The sequence below is a fragment of the Tamandua tetradactyla genome, chromosome 13 (genome assembly GCF_023851605.1).
Source record: "Tamandua tetradactyla isolate mTamTet1 chromosome 13, mTamTet1.pri, whole genome shotgun sequence".
Taxonomy (NCBI): Eukaryota; Metazoa; Chordata; class Mammalia; order Pilosa; family Myrmecophagidae; genus Tamandua; species Tamandua tetradactyla.
Window position 1 is genome coordinate 74,698,695 of NC_135339.1, and position 12,394 is coordinate 74,711,088.

General features: G+C 36.8%; 1 protein-coding gene across 9 annotated transcripts in view; it reads left to right on the forward strand.

Moving 5' to 3' along the window:
- The window catches only part of VTI1A (vesicle transport through interaction with t-SNAREs 1A), a 380,272-nt gene that overhangs the window by 241,844 nt on the left and 126,034 nt on the right, over positions 1-12,394 (forward strand). The window lies entirely within an intron of this gene.

Sequence of the window (12,394 nt, forward strand, 5' to 3'; positions counted from 1 at the left end):
CTCTAATTTAGTGAGATAAGCAATTATTTCAACCTAAAAATAATAATTAAGTGAATTCTTCATGTAACTACACTATATCACCAAAAGAAAGAAAATAAAGGAGAAAATTGGGCCGTTCAAAATTTTTAATAGTACAACTTGACATCATAATGCAGATATAGGTGAATTTCTGTAAAGTAATTTTTCTTCTGCCTTAACATATGAAGGAGAGCTTACCAAGGGACAAATTGTTCATTTTCTGATCCTATAGGCAGAGTTTTAAATAAAGTAGCATTCAGATAATAGTGAATATGGTCGTGAAACAAATAACCATTCATTTGGTAAATGGGGCCAAAGAAATGGATTTTTCATTGACTTTCACAACATATTTTTTATAATTGGTTGTCTTAAAGTGTCAACACTATCACTGAGAGGCTTAAATGTTACTCTCCATATATATGCATATGCATGCATGTTTGTGTGTGTATGTGTATTTTTTCTGTGCATTTTCTGAAAAATCTTATTAGATTAAATAGTGGTGGCAATCCAATAAAAATGGATTTTCATGCAACCCAAGAATCCATCACCTGATAAATGAATAAACAAAATGTGATACAGATGCACAATGGAATATAATGCGGCCCTAAAAAGGAATGACATTCGGATACCTGTAGCAGTATGGCTGAACCCTGAAGACATCAGGTTGAGGGAAAAGCCAGACACAAAACTACAATTATTGTATGATCTCATTGATATGAAATAATGAGAATAAGCAAACTCAGAGTCAGAATCTAGATAGAGATCTCCAGGGGATGGGGTGGGGCAGTGAATAGGGAGTTTAAGGCTTAAAATGTACAGTATCTATTGGAACAACAGAAAAATTTTGACAGTGGATGGTAGTGAGGGCACAATATAGTGAACATAAGTAACAGCACTGAATTCTATCTTTGAATGTGGTTTTAAGGGGAAATTTTAGGCTGTATATATGTTACTAAAATAAGAATTTTTTAAATTAAAAAAACATAAACAAAAAAAATGATTTTCAAGATTCTTAGTCAGGAGAAAGGAAATTGTGATTCTTTTCCTTTTTACCTCTGAAGAGTTAACAGTTTACCAGAAATAGTATATTTGTTTCTGCCAAAATCTGAGGGTTTCACAGGGATATAACAAAGTTATAATTTAAGAACTCCATTAAAATAAATTTGAAGAAAATGTTATACCTGTATGTTGCTCATTGACTGTATGATTGCTGACAAAGGGCTTATTTAAAAAAATGGCATATATATTTTTAAAAACTTCTTTTCTGTAGGATGATCTTAATATCAAATAATTTCTTCTCTTACACTCTACCTGTATTTGTCCCAACTATTTCCACAAATCAAAAAAAATCTTTTTACAAAGTCAGTTTTGTTTACCCGACCAGCATGCACGTACTGACTTCTTTAGCATGTAACCACTGAGAAGTCATTTGTAATGTAAACAAAGCAGATAAGATTAAATGCAGTTGGCCCAGCTAACTCTATTCCTAGTCACACAATATTATTTAATACTTATATTTTTGTTGGAGCTACTTCTGAGTCACTTGGAGGACTGTTACCTATTATTTCTATTACATTTTACATTTTAAACATGTGTTACTTTGGTAGAATGACAGATAAAACATCTGGAAAACTTAAATATACTGTCAGAATGATTCCTAAGGATAAGAATATCAGAAATACCAATGAAAGATCTGTAAGCTATAGAAATAAATGTTTTTAATAAACCAGCCTGTTCTTAAATAACTATATCATGACTGGATGCTTTTACAGTTTCTTTTAAAAATGTGGGGGTTTTTTCTCATTTTGTTATATTTTAATTGTTCTTACTACACTGTCTGAAGATTCAACACTAGAGAGTTTTCATGATTTGTGAAAAAATAGTCCTTGAGATTTTACTCTCGATTTTTATGCACCGAAAAGTGTATCTTCTACAGAACCTTACTTCTACATTTTCACCTTTCTCTGTTTATCTCATTCCTCTTTCTTGGCCTCTTTTAGTGGTTCTTTTCAATGTGAACTTGGGCGCTAACATGAAATCAGTGTAGCAAAATCTTCAACTCTGAAGATATTTTTCAGCTTTTAATCAAGATGCTTATTCTTTCAGAATAAAATGGTTGAATTTGCCTCAGAGTCTTTAGACTTAACATTTAGAATCTGAACTAGAATGATGTTACAGAAAGAAGAAAATTTGTTTTAGTCTTGGTCTTTTTTGAGTAAGTTTATTATTTTACACTTCACTCATTGCCTTTGTCCTTTGACTTCTTCAAGGCCCACATGGGTGATCTTTTTACCAAATTAAAAAACAATTATGAATTTCCTTGCATATGTTCCTATTTATTAACATTCTTGCCCTTTATACATAGAATTTCACCTTGTGTCTAAAGTCACATACCAATAGTAACTACCGCAGCTGCACTGACTGACCCCTGAGTGCATGTCCAGCCCTGAACTGGGCTTTACACACATTACCTGATTGACTCGTTGAGGACCCTTTGAAGGAAGCAGCATTATCCCCCCACCTCCCTGCCATTTTAGAGAGGAGGATAACTACCCTTAGTTTACCCTTAGTGAAATTAGGTAAACTATCTGGACTCACTTAGCCAGAAAGGAGCAGAATCAGAATATGAACTTGGATCACCCTTTTGAACTCACTGCATAAAGGTTCCCAAATGCCAGTATGCAGATCCGGGCCAGTTTTGCTAGTTAATGGCAAAATGAAAAGAGTAAAGACTAAGTGGTGAGTTTCCATTATGCTGTGTGTTATTGTTTTATGGTATCTGTGTTATACTTCCATTTCTTGTGTGAAATAATTGTGGCAGTAAAACATTTCCTTAAGATAGTCAATTGTTAGTGTAAATGGAAAAATAAATACTTGGAAATACTAAATCTGGCCATCATATGCTAGTCTTCCTAACTGGCCCTTCCCCCCACTACTACTCCCCTCCCCCCACCTCCCCCCACGCACACATACACTCATACATTTTATGGGTCTGGGGAAGCCATAATTTTAAGAACTGTTATATTATACTATACTGTGTCCTTTAATAACAATAGCACAAACAAACGAAAAAAAACCTGCTACCTACCACTCACTAATACTTCCAAGGTAGCAGGCACTATCATAATCACTTGATATATAGTATCTTATGTAATCTTCATGATGGCTCTGTAAGGCAGGTATTATTACTTTCATTTTAAGAAACTGGGGAAGTTATTAAATATCAGCTGGTTATACATAAGCAGTCTGATTCCACAGCCTCTGTCTCTCCTGTTGTGCTGGGCTGTTACCTTTCTTCGTAGAGAAGAGAAACGTACTGGATGGGCCAACAATTGTTCTGGAAAGCAATGAGCAAACCCTGCCAGGTCCCACTTTTTACGATGGACCAGGAGGCAATTGCTTTGGTCTATATAGACGCTGAAGCTGCTGTGTACGTAAGGAATCCCAAATAAGTGTAATTTGAAGGAATTATTTAGAATTGTTTTATTTTTGAGCATAGACTGTGTGGCATTAACTAGCACCAAAAAAACAACAACATGCAGCAGGAAAGTCTATAATCTCCCTTACCTGCAGTGTTTGACTTATATCACTGTTAGGAAATCTCATTTTTATATCATATCTAACTCGATATCACCTGGAGCCTTATCCTCTTTGGAGAAAAAAAAATCCTTTTTTTTTCATTTCCTTAATGAAAATCAAATTTCTGTGCATGCATCAGGAGGCACATGCCTTTGTGGATAAGAGGTAGGCTCAGCCTACCTGTAGTTATTAACGTTTGGCAAGACCCTCACCAGTCTGTGCCTCAATTTCCTGGTCTGTATAACATGGATGATGATAGTTCCTACTTCATAATTCTTATGATGGTTCAGTACAAGGAAAGCACACACAGCAGTGCCTGGTACGTAATAAGGGTTACGTAAAGGTTGAAATGTTGATCGTCATCGTCATCAAGACTGAAAAAAAGGTTGGGAGCAAAGGTTTAAATTAAAATGCTAATGAATGGTTATTTGAAGTTCATGGACTTAAAATTGCTGCTTTTAAATTTTCTTTCTCTACTCACAGACTTCTGCAGTAATGTCACTAAAATTTTAAAACATAAAATCCCATCAACCTTTCCCTGTACTCAGTTTCTGTAATGGTGCCACCATTCTTCCTCTCCACTCAGGAACTTTCACTCATCAGTGTTTCTTGAATTGCCGCATCTCTCCATGCTCAGAGCCATCCCTCCAGGCTCGGACTTTTTCCCTCTCATTCATACTGTTAAGGAAAGGGGGCCTTTTAGTTGGTCTCTGTATCTCTTTCCCCCTTCTTTTGTCCTTCTAGATATTATTGGCCAATTTTACTTCGAAAGTACAAAACTAGTACCGTTTCTTCCCTGGTTAGAAATCCCCTTGTGGTTCTCCTTCACCTCCTAACACAAGTACGTCCTCTAATATGAGATTAGATGAGCCGCAGGCCACTGCTTTCTGCTACTCCCTTCATGTAGACGCTTTGTCCCCATTGAATATAACTCTTTCCCATCTCCAAAATGAGCATTAACTCTACTAATTCTATACCTTTGCATTTTCCTGTTACCTCCATCTGGAATGTTCCCCCTTTCCCACCATATTAATTAGTTGGAAGTTTTTAGGATGCAAGTGATGGAAACTCAGATCGAACTGTTTTGTTTTGTTTTGTTTTGTTTAAAAAAGAAAGGAAGCATATTATCTCCTGTAACTAAATAATCCCAGGGCAAAAGCAACCTCAAACACAAAGGTATCTAAGATTTTAAACCATGTCATCAGGATTGAGTCTGGCTCTTTCTCTTAACTCCTCTCTTCTGGGTGAATTCCATCCTTGGTCAAGGTTTCTCCTTGTGGAAATAAAGTTTGGACCAACCCTCTCAGCAATACCCACGGAATATAGCAATTTTTTTCTTTCCAATTATTCTAACAAAAATCGTAGAATAGTCTTTTTGGTTCTAATTGGCTCTGGTTCAATAAAAACTCCTTGAGCTAATGTTTTAGATCTGGAACACATCTACACTCCTCAGCAGGAAATGAACATGGACTGAGAATATGGAAGGCATAGATAGCTCCTTCAGAAGAATCCAAGGGCTTTTACCAGGAAAGGAAATCCATACTGGGTAGGCAAAAACAATAGAAGTTACCTTTGAAATGTTCCATATGGATTTTTATCTGTACCCTGCAGCTCAGGTGAAATGCCACTATCTCTATCAAGTCTTTACCAGTCTCCCAGCCAGAAAGCATCTATCTTTGGACATTCATAGTATTCTGTACTTCTCACAAGGCCCTAAACATCTACCTTTTGTTCCATATACCATAGTTATTAGCATCTATCTGGTTTGAATCAGTTGTGTACCCCAGAAAAGCCATGTTCTTTAATCCTCATCCAGTATTGCTTTTTGATTGTTTGCGTGGAGGTGTGATCCACCCAATTGTGGGTGGTAGTTTTTGATGAGATGGTTTCCATGGAGATGTACCTCTACCCATTCAAGGTGGGGTTGCTTACTGGAGCCCTTAAAGAGGGAACCGTTTTGGAAGAAGCTTGAGAGCCACCAGAACTGTCAGAACCAACAGAACAGCCAGGGTCCTGGGGAAGCTATGGAAGAAGGCTTATGAAATGACGAGAGAAAGCTAACAGACCTCACCAGGTACCTTTCCAGCTGAGAGAGAAACCCTGAACCACATTGACCTTCTTAACCAAGGTATCTTTCCTTGGTGCCTTAATTTGGACATTTCATAGCCTTGCTTTAATTTGGATATTTTCACAGCCATAGAACTGTTAACTAGCAACTTAATAAATTCCCCCTCTTTAAAGCCTTTCCATTTCTGGTTTTTGCATTCCGGCAGCTTGCAAACAAGAACAACATCTATGTCTTCATTTTCTCTAGACCTTTTTTTATCCCCTGCCTCATCTCAAAAAGGATATCATGCAGCTTCCCACAATATTGTACAATCAGCTGAAATAGAGGAGGAAATTGGAGCGAAAGAAAATGAAACAAAGCCAGGGAATCACTTTAGTACAAACAAAATATGTGCTTTTAACGAATTCCTGTACAAATGCCTAGACGGAGTGAAATTTTTCTATCCTGAATGCAAAGCAGGAAACAATCAGAAAATCCATAGTGATTACAAATCAAAAAGAACTGTTAGTTTGGGTCAAGCATGGACTGTCTTGACACTGAGATAGACCCTTGATGAAATGGCACCTGGAGGTGGGGGTGACAGTTCTCTTGGCAGCACCCTTGCCCTGAAGGGAAGGATGCGTTTTCCCTGTGATTGGTGTCTGTGAAGATCCTCAGCAAGAGCCTGTTTTCTCTTGGTTGTAGGCTGCTGTGGTCAGGAACCTTTTGTGTTTAGCACAGTGCTGTGTTACCCTGGTCTGGGACTGGTCACTAAGTACTTTTTGGAAGGATGGCTAAGTATAGTTTCCAAATTGCTATCTAAAATCACATGAGTTTAATTAAGTTGAAGCCCTACAGATTTTTATTTATTGCACTTTGGCTATATGTAAGCGTGTCCATTCAAAGATAAATAAATAGCTCTGCCATAAAAGAATATTTTTGCCTATTATTTAATCACAATAGAAAAGCATGTAATATTTTCCTGGATTGTGAGCTACAATTTGAATTACGTTTCTTTTATGATTTTCCTTTTTTCCCCCAGGATACATGTCATTCTTTAATGCAATGTGGAGTATGAAGGGCACACTTTACCTTCACCATCAATGCCTTCTTTGAATGCAGCCTTGAGCTGTTAATTCAAGCAAGGAGCCCTAGGCCTTCTTATAAACAAGTAATGGAGCCCTCAGCCCCCTTGTAAATGGCTATTTATTAACATATACCATCACCAAACAACATTTTACAATTCCAGGCCCCCACACCATTACACCACTGTCTGCTCCATTGTGAGCTAGGGGAGGCCTTTGGCCATCTGTTTCATTTAATGTTAGAGGCAGTGAACAATATCTGAACTTTATAAATCGAGTGTCAGGGCTTCTCCCTTCACAAATCTCCCCCTTCTTCCTTTTCTGCTACTGCCGCCACCACCACTACCAGCACCACCACCATATTTTTTTGTTTGAACGCTCACATTGTAAATTAGTATATTCACACATCAGTTCTCAATTTTAAAAGGCTCGCTGTGTTATAAGATGGGACAAAGCCAGCTCAGTAACAGCTCATGCACAGTGCAGGTGGTCGAGCTAGCTGCCACCCAGATCAAAAGTCAAACAACTGTGAATCTTCTTTTGAAAGTGCAGTTAGGGAGACAAGGCAAGTCTTATCTGCACAAACAAGAAGGAGTTATAGATATACATCACAAATGCATGAGGACAAAGGGGGTTTCATAATCTCTCCGGGTAGAAAACCATCTAATGCTAACAATTTTTAGGGCATTTTTTGAATATGTATCTCGGGTTTTTTTGTCCTGTCAAGTTAGTCTTATTATTATGCAGCAATTAATGATTATTATTTATGCCTTGATACTGTCCCTAAAGTAGCTAAGAATTTTTTAAGCCACCTTTAGGGCAAGAAATGGCTTCTTTTCATGGTTGCGTTTTATTTTTCAATAGCATTTAAGGACAGACTCCTATTTATACCACACAAGCAGTTTTGTATGTTGTAAACAAAGTAAGTGGCTGGGAATTGTGCTTTCCCAGAAATGTTTTCAAGGGAAGCCATAATAAGAAACAAATGTGTTTATCTTGAGAATTTGTCATCTAGGTATTGAGAAAAAAATCCTTTGCTTTTTGGGGGAAAAAAACATTGTAAAGAAATATATTCACTATCCAAAAGTCTAATTAAAATATTCCTTAAATTGCAGATGTTGGCCACCTTGCTCGTCTTAATTAAGTTTGTTTTCATTTTTTTATTTTAAATCCTCTCTAACGTTCTCTCACAAGATGGAAGCTGAAATGATAAAAGACATAATCATTTTTAAAAAACGTTTTAAACCTCAATATCCTTTTTTAGAAAGGCTAGTAACTTCTCTCGCAAAATTACATGCGAACTTTAAAATTAAAGTATGAATATCAATAGGGAAAATTCCGGATGGTAAATTTTAGAAAAATTTTGAAAAGAAGGTGGAAGGGGCTTGAGATTATGAAAGCACAGCATCCTGATTTCCTGTGCAATCGAGTTTACTAGGGGAAAGCCACAGTACTGTCCTTCTGATGACTTAATGATTTTATGATGAGGGAAAATCCTGTCAGCTTTTTATTTCCCAAATCAGCTACAAGGGTCTGAATCAGTCCCCAAGTGCTCTCATGAATCCACATACTCTCTGCCAAGCCATACGCCCTGGTTCCTATTGAGGGTAGGCTTCAACCACTGGAGTTACCTGAAATGTTTTCTGTATAATTATGTATATGCATCTTTCTGGAAATCATCCTTTAAATATTCCATTAAGTGTACCATGTTTTCTCAATAGTAGCATTTCCCCACCATTTAAGCCATTGCTTTGTGCCATTTAGGGGAATAATGAAAAAAAAAACAATGAATGCAGGCTGTTTGTTACAGCTCAGTGTATGACCAAAAGCAATATGAATGAAAGAAAATGTTTGACATACTAATATTTTATATCATTTAAAGCATACCCTAGCCACTTGTTTGTTTAATATACGTTGTTAACTTTTAGAATGATTTTTATAATTTCCAACCAATGTACTGTACCTTTATATAATTTATTGTGAGGCCCTTCTTATGGACACCATTGAGAAGACAAACCAGAGGCAAATATTAGATTAATCTGTATTTTCAGTTTCTATAAGACACTCTGCTAATATGAATTTTAAATGACCTAAAGGAAGCCTCCAGATCTTAGATATCTCAGTACAGATTGCAGTTTACTCACCTGACTTGATTTCAAGGGTGTAACTGAGAATATATATATTTATAAAGCAAATATTAATAAGAAGAAGATAGAAGGGCAGAAAACTACTTAAGCAAGATCCTTCTAAAAAAAAAACAATGTTGCTTTTTGAATATTGTGTCCTAAGTTGTTTAAAAACATGAATTGACTTTATGTAAGGAAAATTCTCCTGCCCCAAATAAAGTGACAGTTTCAAAATATATATATATATATTACATTAAATTTCCGTAAAATTTTCTGAAGAGTCTATCACTGACTCTAACAAAGTTGAGAAATAACAAAGTTGAGAAAGTTCTGATAAATAACTGTGTGTAATTTCCTAGCTAAATATCATTTAATTACTTTGATATTCAGGTACATTTGAAATAGATTGGCCTACAAGAAATATTTATTTTGAATTTGTCCACAAAGTTCAATAAGAAACTTGATAATGTAAAGATGCCTTCCTTGGGGAATCAGACTACTTATCAAAAATAAATCATTAAATATGGTCACAACAATATTTCTGTAGGGCTTTATAGTTTGTGAGATGCATTCACATCTTCATAAGACCCCAGGAAATTGGTAATATTATTGAGTCTTGACCAACTAGTTCATTCCACCAAGATGGGACAAAAATTGGACCAATACCCTGGTTTTAGCTACAGAAGCTATATTCTTAGCGGTGGCTTAGCAGTAACAGTATCAGCATCTTCAGCAGCAAATGTTCAATGTTTAATGTGTAAATGGGAGTATATTAGGTATCAGAGCATCAGTAAGCACAAAAATGGGTAGCTTGGAATCTATTTGGGAGCCTAGGATTATACCTTTAAAGAAACAGCAAAAATTGTAACTCATGCTATGTGGTAAATGAGAGATGCTAAGGAAGGTGAGAAGAATTCCCTGGGGCCTGAATGGTCAAACTGGACAGGGGAAATGGCAAGTGACCAGGTCTGAAACTTTCTGCCCAGTTCTTATACCCCCCTATACCTCATAGGGGGTATATAGCTTCACTTTTATGACAGCTTCAAGGCAGTGGTTCCCAGAAGTAGAATTTCATTCCTGGAGTGTGGTGCTAGAAAGATGTTTGGCTGCAACTGTACTGAAGATACAGAGAAAGTTAACAAACAACTGGTAATTTCATCTGCTCATAAGTAAATATGATACCGGAGCTTCAGTTCTGGCTTTACCTTAAATGTAAGCTTATTGAGAAATTGGGAGAAAAGATTGCAAAGGCATTTAAGATATTCTCCAAGCAAATAAGAAAGGCTTAAAATCACCCAAATAGTTTCTTACTGTAAATAACTGAAAAACCTTTTTTACTAGGTGTGTTAGTTTGCAAGCTGCCGGAATGCGGTATACCAGACCTGGAACAGCTTTCAAAAAGGGGAATTTAATAAGTTACAAGTTTACAGTTCTGAGCCTATAAAAATGTCCAAACGAAGGCATCCACAGAAAGCTATCTTAATTCAAGGAAGGTCGATGGGTTACGAACGCCTCTGTCAACTGGGTAGTCACATGGCTGGCATCTGCTGGTCCCTTGCTCCTGGGCTCTCCTACTTTCAGACTCTGTTCCTATGTGGGTTCCTCTCTTTGCTTCTCCAGGGCTGGCCTTCATCTCTTGGCTCCCTTGGCTCTCTCCAGATTGTGGTTTGCTTAATACCTCATGGTCTGGCGGGCTCCAAGCATCTCCAAACATTCTTGTCTGTCTCTGAAGCATCTGTTCTCCAAGTGTCTGCATCTGTTCTCTTTGTCGGCTCTGATGCTTCTGTCATTTCTGGCTCTCTCTAAAATGTTTCCTCTTTTAAAGGATTCCAGAAAACTTATCAAGATCTACCTGGAATGGGTGAAGTCACATCTCTATCTAATCAAAGGTCACACCCGAAATTGGGTGTGCCACACCTCTCTGGAAATAATCTAATCAAAAGTTTCCAGCATGCATTATTGAATCAGGATTAAAAGAAACAGCTGCTCCACAAGATTGGATCAGAATTAAAACATGGCTTTTCTGGATGCATAATACTTTTGAATCAACACACAAGGTGTGTCCCAATTTTAGAAAGTGAATGAGAATTTTCGTACACTTGACTAAAATTACAAATTTATAAAACTTTATGGCCTTTGAAATTATGCTGCATGTTGACATCTATATCCCTATATGGTTCATGAATGGATGCAAAGAAGGTTGACAGAGCATTTGAATTTTTTTGTTGTTGTTGTGGCATTTTTTTTAAATGTGTTTCATTTTAAAATACTGATTTTTTTTTCTATAAACCCTCATCAAAAGGGTTTATAGAAATTTAGTTACTAGAAAACTTGCCCAATCAATAAAGAAAAGCATTCATTTTCTATTCTGTGTACATGATCTGAAGCCATAGCCTTTTAGGTCTTTTAATCTGTTTGTTCAAGGCCAGGCTATTTATGTGGATAATTTTTTAAAGCTTCTGTATAAAGAAAAAAAAAAGAACATTTTATTTATTCACTGGGGTTTTTATGTGCCTTGAAATTGCATAGATAAAGTATTTTCAAGCTCGTGGATCTGGAGGAGATAAAACGTCTCTTATTTTATAAGGCTTTATATAAGCTTTTCAAATGTACATTTTTCTCATGGTTAGAATTTTTTTTAATAAAACATTACTTCGCTATTATAATTGGAGTTTGACGTGGGCATCTTTTCCCTTCCCTGAATTTAGTATTAAATTATGTGCGTTTAAGATCACTTTTATTGCTTCTTACCTTCTGGGGTTTAACAGTTTTCTTGTTGGAGAAATTAATTTAGCAATCCTCATTTTTATTCCTGGACAATTATTTACTATGGACAGGAGTAGAAAACCCAGAAATCAGATTTAAGAAACAAAGAGTGAAAAGTATAACTTGGTTTTGCAAAAGATTGACATAAAGGTGAAAATTCATTTACCTCCCTTTCCTTAAGAACTTTTGCAGAGCCTCCAAGGCTCCGAAGAGAAGAGGCATTTTTGAACTCTGGGGCAACTGGACACAGACCAGCTTCTGGGTGAACATTAGCTGCTGTTAGCTCTGCGGTGTCAGGGCCAAGAAACAGCTTTCCCTGGCTGGAGCATTCCCAAGCTATCATGACCATCAGGCAGGTGGAGAATAAATATTGTAGAATGGTGGGACATTTGATGAGCAAGCTCCCGATCCCCAGGACTCAATTTGGACAGGCTTCAATTGGAGCAAACAGGTGTTCCTGGGAGGAACTGTCCTCAGATGGCTGGGGGGAGGGGGGAGGGTGCCATACTTTCAGACACATAAAAAGTTCCTCTTTCCTCTGCCCCCAGGAAAATTAGAATTAACTACAGCTTTTTCTTTTGAAATGGAAAAAGAGAAATAGAAATATGGCACCAGGTTTGGGCTCTGGCTGGATTTCCATGGAGCCTGTGTTTTATGATGAATGATGAGAATTCTTGAAGCAAAGTATCCTTGTGATTTTCAGCATTGGAGACACGTGAAAACAGGATGAATAATAAAGAATCTTTCTGCTAAAGAATGTACCTGTAAAATGA